The sequence below is a fragment of the Lactuca virosa genome, chromosome 5 (genome assembly GCF_052849685.1).
Source record: "Lactuca virosa cultivar CGN04683 chromosome 5, Lactuca_virosa_CGN04683_v6, whole genome shotgun sequence".
Classification (NCBI taxonomy): domain Eukaryota; kingdom Viridiplantae; phylum Streptophyta; class Magnoliopsida; order Asterales; family Asteraceae; genus Lactuca; species Lactuca virosa.
This window is the reverse complement of record NC_136430.1, coordinates 412,269,286-412,277,717: the sequence shown is the minus strand read 5'-3', so window position 1 is coordinate 412,277,717 and position 8,432 is coordinate 412,269,286.

The following is an 8,432-nucleotide window of genomic DNA, read 5'->3' as shown; positions in this document are numbered from 1 at the left end:
AAATCTTGTACTAATTTTAAGTAGACATAATTGTTTTCATATATATCTTGTACTAATTTTAAGCAAAATAGGTAGGTCCTAGGACCTACCTTTCTTCAAGGTAGCTACGCCACTGCTGCATATACTTTATATTATCAAATTTCATGCATCTCATATTTTCTAGGTTTTAGCAACACACAACCAAATAATCATAACATAATAGCATGCTAACTTTCCAATAAAAGTGCCTAAACCACCACGACAAATGACTTACCTCTAGTCCAAGTTATGTGAAGCAATGAAAAGAGGAAAGATAACTTCAAACAAATAATCTAACATCCCTAAAAGATTACACAAAAAGCAAAAACATAACACAAAATAAAATGGTTATGTCCAGAGCATTCCCACGCTGTGGCTAAGATGGTGCCACGTCGTGGGCCAAACATTCATCACGATTTAGCCGATCAGGTTCCGTCGCCACGTTGTGACACTTAGATGTCCACATTGTGGTAAAATAATTGTTATGATTTGACTGGTCAACTTCCCTTCATCATGACGTGGTAACTCAACGTCCATGTCATGGCAAGAGTCAGACGCGATCCCAGTTGGTCAGTGTCCCGTCACCACGACATGACACATGGGTGCTCACATCATGAGAACTGATTGTTACAATTTTGAAGAAATTGATTGATCTCTTCCTTCTGATCAATTTGGGTCCGAACAAAACCTCAATTGAGATGATCCTAACCCCTTAAGACCATTTCCAAGTGACTATAATGAGTGGGACAAGAATGAGACCAACCAACACACCAAAACCTAGAATTTTGCATCATCTAAGTTTTCACCTTGTGTGGGATTCGTAGAACGATAAAATGAATCAAAGGAAGATATTCTCACCTTCTGGAAATCTATAATTGAATCACCAAGATGATATCTGATGGGTTTGAGCCAAAAGAAAATCCTATGTGCTCATGCAAACCCTAATGTTTGGATCTAGGTTTCTCTATTGTACATGCAATTCATCCAAGACTTACAAACCCTAGATCTAGTGTATATAATTCGAAATCAACATAACAACACAGATCTAGATGATTACTTTTTCTTCAAAACTTGAATCTTCTTGTCCTTGGAGCTTAGAGTCACAAATGTCGCTCCTCTAATGGCTTACAAACACCACAAGAAAGAGGATGATCTTTGTGACATCCCCATTTTCACGGCCAGAAAAGACCGATTTTGTTTATGCTTGTTTGAAAATCATAGTAGCATTTTAAATAAAAGTGTTGCGGAATTTGTCCCAAAAACAAAATATGATAAAGATTTATCAAAAGCATTTCCAAAGAAATGTATTTCATTAAAAGACTCGGGATGTCATGTTCGATACAGATCAAAAGCATAAACAGTACAATATAAGCCTTACTACATTATTTCATATCTACAGGCCTATATCCGTAATCCCTCATCCAAAACATCACATCTGTGCTCGAACGCCACTACCTATAATACATGAAATTGAGTGGGTCAGGTTTGGGAGCCTGGTGAGCACATAGGGTTTTTAACCCACAATAAATAATTTATTAAATTCATCAACCAACAATAACCCGATTACCCGTTCCCGTTATCCTCACATTACGTCCCTAAACACCTATCATAAGGGACCTAGACTAAGGATCATTATCGGGATGGACACCACTGCTAAGGGGGTTCCTCAACAATAAATGTCCTAAAGGCAACCATGAGGGGGATGGAGTGCACCGGTGAACACATCGTTCACAAACACCTACAGGTTGCGAGCCTGCTAGCGTTCCACTGGACTGTCTAGAAGAGTCCGTGGTCGTCATCTATACTCCGCTAGATGACTGGATCACCAACAACATCGAGGCCTCTCATCATTTTATCACACATCGTCTTATTACATCTATCCATGTTTTACCCCAACATTTTGTAGATATAAAATACATATACAGTTTAAAACATTTAAAACATGTATAAAAATATTTCATCAGCATAGACAGCAAGTATTCAGATAATATGCACACATAACACGTAGTTTATAATAAATACTTCATATATATGTGTAAGATGAAATGGCTATGTACTCACCTGAGAAGGTGGTGACTGGATACTCGGACAGCGCTTCGTTATCTCAAAACAATTTTTCCTTGACCAAAACCTAGTATCAATATCACTAGGGTTTAGTTTTAACGTTAACCGCGACTAATTAATAGTCTAGTTATTATTATTATTATATAAGCGTTAAATAACACTCAATATAACTCATAATAATAGCCCAAACAATTATTTTAAGGACCTAATAACATTACTATAATTATTTAAAAGTTATATTAAAAATTGCGTAGGCGTAGCTCACTTACAACGAATTTTAAAGAAAACCGGGCTTTGCTTGGAGCAGCGTTTCCGAACCGAAAGACCCTTTTTTCTCGGGACTCCGGGAGCCTCGGGGCTTCCTTTGGGTGCTAGGGGTTCACCTAGGCTTGGGGGAGGGTTAAAACCCTTAGAGAGAGAAAGTATTTTAGAGAGAGAAGGAGAATGGTGTGAAAAATCCGGAAAAGTTCGCATCTATTTATAGGAGGCGAAGCCTCTCGGAACGTTGGGCGTTCAGCTGCTACACGCCGAGTAGCCTCGGATAAGGTGCGAGGTGGCGGTCTCCGGGTGGTGCGACGTGGCTTAAGCTGGACCGAGGGAAGGCTCGCGTACACAGCGCGTTCGGAAGAGACTACGCTGGGCGTAATGCGAGGGCTACGTGGCATGATCCGAAGCGTGTTTCTTCATCCGCGATGGGTGGCCCAGATGCTGCCACGTCACCAGCTCCTCACCAGGCTTCGCAAATTCGACTACAAACTTTAAAAATTCGTAACTTTCACGTACGAGCTCCGTTTTCGACGTTCTTTATATCCACGCGTAGGCAGGAACGTACTCTACAACTTTCATTTAGACTCCGTCAGCTAATTTTGACTTTATTTTAAAAGTTATATTTTTAACAGGCCGGGACACGATTGGTCCGTTAAAAATTCATAACTTCTTCATCCGACGTCCGTTTTCGTCTGTCTTTTTATCGATACGCTACTATTAACGAGATCTTCGATTCTCGTTTAGGTTGTGTCGGCTAAAAACCGCTCGATCTAATATTCGAACTTCGGGCTGTACACCGCTAAGCCGAAACTTCGAAAAATCATAACTTCCTCATACGAAGTCAGATTTGGGCGTTCTTTTTATGGACGCTCTCGGTTTAACGTTTTCTACGACTTTCGTTTAGATCGCTAAGGCTAAAAATCGCTTTATCATAAATTCACTATTTACGCTTCCCGGTATCGTGCCGGTTCCATTGCGAAACTTTGACGGGTCATAACTTCTTCGTCATAACTCGGATTTCGGCGTTCTTTATATCCCCGGAATCCTTGTTTCGACTACTACAACTTTATGTAAAGATATCGGGCTTATCTCACACTTTAATTTTGACGGTTATTTTGATTCTTTATTTATTATACATTTATAAATAAATAATAATCATATAAATTCACATAATTCACATAATACTCAAATATTTCATCTTTAGTACTTCAAAAGAGTTACAATAGTTGACCTAGACTATTACATCGTCTAAAAATGCTTAGCCCCGAAACCCGGGCGTTACAATCTTGGAGAGAGGTTGGAGGCTATAGAATTCGGCTCTAGTACTCTTAGGAATAGGGTTAGCCGATTTCTGAAGCCTAAGGGGTCTATTTATACTTGTGCTGCTAGGGTTTCAGTCAAAACCCTAATTGGATAGCTTAGGCCTTAAGCAGTCCACAGAACCTTCCAGAATAAAGGCCTTGGACGAAATTTAGATGGGCTCCCACTCTAATTTCGTCCACCCCTTAATTCCATAAGGATTCTCAGCCCAAATCAACTATCACACAATTGACAGTTCGAGTCCCTTTATTTAATTAATCTCTTTTAGTCACAGAATTAATTCTTAATTAATTCTTGTCCAATATTAATTAACTAAATGATTTCTCTTTTAATATATTATTCATATAACATATTAATAAATCATAATAACCTCTTTATTCATAAATCATCCTATCATGTTGCTTTGGTGAAGGCAACCCAAAAGGACCATGCACAATCGGGTCAAGTACTTACCAAATATAGTTACGGGCTTAGACACTAATCCAACAGTCTCCCACTTGGATAAGTCTAGTAACTACAAATGCAAGCACAATCCGATTAGCAATTGTAGCTCTCAAAGACACTGTCGAACTCTGATCTTATCAGCAACCTGTCCTTTAGATAAGGGATCGTATAATCCTCTGTTCTAGATATCGTGCGGACAATTACATGGAACATAGTCATACTTATTGTCCAACAGTTTGTTTCTCGATCTCTGATTCTTCTGACATAGAACTTAATTGAACACATCAATTCAGTCCTGACCGGGCCCGACACATAATTCAAAACAAAATCATCGAGGGGCCCTGATGTCGCTTTTACCCTCTTAGGATAAGATAAACTTCGACTTATATGCATTTACCATTCACAAATCAAATCATACACAACAATGTGTTTTATAACATCAAGTTACTGATGCGTTTATGCATTATCAATGCACAACCAACTTGCAAACAATAAACCATATATCTAGGTTTTAAGACCATATGATATTATCGTCTTGCGATCACTCGTGATAAATTCCATGAAGTGATTCCAGCAAGCGCGGGTCTAATCCAATGCTCAAATCAAACTCATAAGCCCTCATGAACGTTGTAGCAAACCTTTGCTATGTCTAATATACTTTAGACAATCTACACACCAATTCATGACAATCTTCTTTCATACGTACTCCCAAAGTATGAGCGATTGTGGAACTTTTGAATAATCTTATTATTTAGGAAGTCAAAACATGCAAAATGAAACAATAGGTAAATAATTAACATAAGACAGTACTTTACTTATAAATAATACTCTTTTATTTAATCATCAAATGTCAATTACATTTATCTATTACACGTCTCTAAACTATCTAATCTAAACTAATATCGTCCTTCAGCCCGATGCTCCTTGCGTGCTGCAAGTGCTTAACCCTACTCAGTCCCTTCGTAAGGGGATCTGCTGGGTTATCTTCTGACGATACCCTCTTCACTACGAGGAGTCCTTCCTCCACCCAATGTCGAATAAAGTGGTATTTTTGTCGATATGTCGAGATCTGCCATGATCCCTCGGTTCCTTGGTCAACGCAACCGCTCCTTCATTATCACATAAATTTTACATGGGCTCCTTTATGTATGGCACAACTCCAAGGTATCCAATGAAGTTCTTCATCCATATCGCCTCCTTTGACGCTTCGCTCACTGCTATATACTCTGATTCGCACGTTGAATAAGCTACGGTCTCCTGCTTGGAACTTTTCCAAGTCACTGCTCCTCCATTTAAGGTAAAGACCCAGCCCGACTGCGAACGGTAGTTGTCCCTGTCGGTTTGAAAACTGACGTCACTATACCCTCGCACGCTTAAGTCATCACTCCCACCGAGGACTAGAAACTATTCCTTGGTCCTCCGAAGGTACTTAAGAATATTCTTGACTACGGTCCAATGTGCTTTTCCAGGATTCCCTTGATATCTGCTGACCATGCTCAAGGCGAAGGCCACATCAAGGCGAGTACAAGTCATAGCATACATAATCGAGCCAACTGCGGAAGCGTATGGTACTCGGCTCATTTCTGCTATCTCGACTTCGGTACTCGGGCTTTGAGTCTTACTCAATTTGGCATTACTTTGGATTGGTAACTCCCCATTCTTTGAATTCTCCATACTAAAATGTTTTAGTACCTTGTCCAAGTAAGTATTCTGACTAAGTCCTATTAGTCTCTTACTTCTGTTTCTCACTATCCTTATTCCCAAAATATAGGCAGCCTCTCCGAGATCCTTCATAGCGAAGCACTTCCCGAGCCAGGACTTGACTTCCTGCAGCGTCGGGATGTCGTTTCCTATGAGTAGTATGTCATCGACATACAATACGAGAAAACTAACTATACTCCCACTGGCTTTGACATATACACACGATTCGTCATCGTTTCGCAGAAAACCAAACTCTTTGACTTTCTCATCGAAACAAAGATTCCATCTGCGAGATGCTTGTTTTAGTCCATAGATGTACTTCTCAAGCTTACACACTCTATTGGGATGCTTTGCATTGACAAAACCCTCGGGCTGAGCTATGTAAACATCCTCAGCCAACTTCCCGTTAAGGAAAACGGTTTTGACATCCATCTGCCATATTTCATAGTCATGAAATGCAGCAATGGCCAGCATCACCCTGATAGACTTTATCTTTGCAACTGGTGAAAAAGTTTCATCATAATCAACTCTGGGAGTTTGAGTGAAACCTTTCGCAACCAAATTCCAAACTTGGTTGTCATACATGGACTGAATCTCGCTGTCCATAGCCACTTTCCATTTTGCAGACTTCGGGCCTGCCATGGCTTCCTTGTAGCTGTTAGGTTCATCCAAATTCACTAGTGTACTATCACTAATAAACGTATCACCCTCACTCGTTATATGAAAACCATACAACACGGGCGGAACACTAACTCTACTGGAACGTCTAATAGGTAAGGACTCGTCAATCGGTTCAACCGGAGTTTCCTCCTCGGGTTGAGCGCCAGTGTTAGAGGTTCCTTCATCGCTCGACTCTTAAAGTTCTTCAATATCAATTTGCCTCCCACTATCCCCTTGGCTTATGAGTTCTCGCTCTCGGAAAACCCCTCTCCTCGCAACGAAGACAACATTGTAACTCGGTCTATAGAAGAGATATCCAAAGGACTTTTGCGGGTAGCCGATGAAAATACATCGCTCACTACGAGGTTCGAGCTTGTCGTGAGTCTCTCGTCTTACGAAAGCCTCGCAACCCCAAACCTTGATGTGTGCCAACGAGGGAGCTTTCCCTGTCCACATCTCGTGAGGTGTTTTGGCAACCTTCTTCGTAGGGACTAAGTTAAGGATATGGGCGGCAGTCTCTAAGGCATACCCCCAGAATGAGATAGGTAGTGAAGCACGACTCATCATGGAACGAACCATGTCTAGCAAGGTTCGATTACGCCTCTCAGCCACACCATTTATCTGTGGTGTCCTAGGTGGCCTTAATTGCGAAACAATTCCGCATTCCTTGAGGTAGTCGTGGAATTCAAGACTTAGGTAATCTCCACCTCGATCTGATCGAAGCATCTTGATTTTCCTGCCCAACTGATTCTCCACTTCTTGCTTGAACTCTTTGAACTTTTCAAAGGTTTCTGACTTATGCTTGATTAAGTAGATATACCCATATCTGCTATAATCATCAGTGAAAGTCACATAGAAGCGGCTCGCATCACTTGTGGTGGATCTAAAGGGTCCACATACATCTGTATGTATGAGATCCAATAAACCCTCACCCCTCGCACAAGTTCCAGTGAAGGGTGACTTGGTCATCTTTCCAGGTAAACAAGACTCGCACACGTCATCGTCCCTAAGGTCGAATGACTCCAATACTCCATCCTTTTGGAGTTGGGCTAGATGTTTCTTGTTGACATGTCCAAGATGACAATGCCACAAACATGCTTTATCCAAATCATTGGAAGAATAAATACACAACACATCATTTCCTAAATTGTCTACAACCATCACAGTTTCATATATTCCATTACAAGGAAATGCTTCAAAATAGAAAACACCCTTAAGATAAGCATTAATAGAACCCTTTTCATTATCAAATGAATATCTAAAACCCTGTTTATACAAACCATGAAATGAAATGATGTTTCTTGCCATATCTGGCGAATATCAACAATTATTTAAATCTAATCCTAATCCACTACTGAGCATTAAAGAGTAGACTCCGATCTTGGTGACAGGCGACGATCTTCTGTTCCCCATGATCAAATTTATCTTCCCATGCTCCACATCCCTATTTCTTCTTAGGCCGTGCAAATCAGAACAAATGTGAAAACCACATCCTGTATCAAGAACCCAAGAATATAGCATGTGATGAATCATTAGATTTAATAGTGTAAATACCTGTGTAGGACGGCTTGATCTTTCCATCCTTGATATCTTGCAGATATTTCGGACAACTTCGTTTCCAATCCCATATTTCATGGCAGTGGTGGCACTCTGCCTCCTTGGGGTTCGAGTTGGGTTTAGCAGAACCAACTTTGGTTCCACTAGAAGAGGAGCCATTTTGGGACTTTCCCTTATGGTGGCTCTTTGAGGGAGCCTTACTCTTCTTACCATTCCCTTGCCCAATTGCCAAGACTGGGGCAGCAGTAGGAGTTGGAGATGGTGCAACAGATTTATCTTTGAGGTTGCTCTCAGCAGTCCTCAACAAGCCCTGAAGCATGCTCAAAGAGACCTCAACCTTGTTCATGTGGTAGGTCATGCAGAACTGGCTATAACAGGGAGGCAAGGAATGAAGGATGATG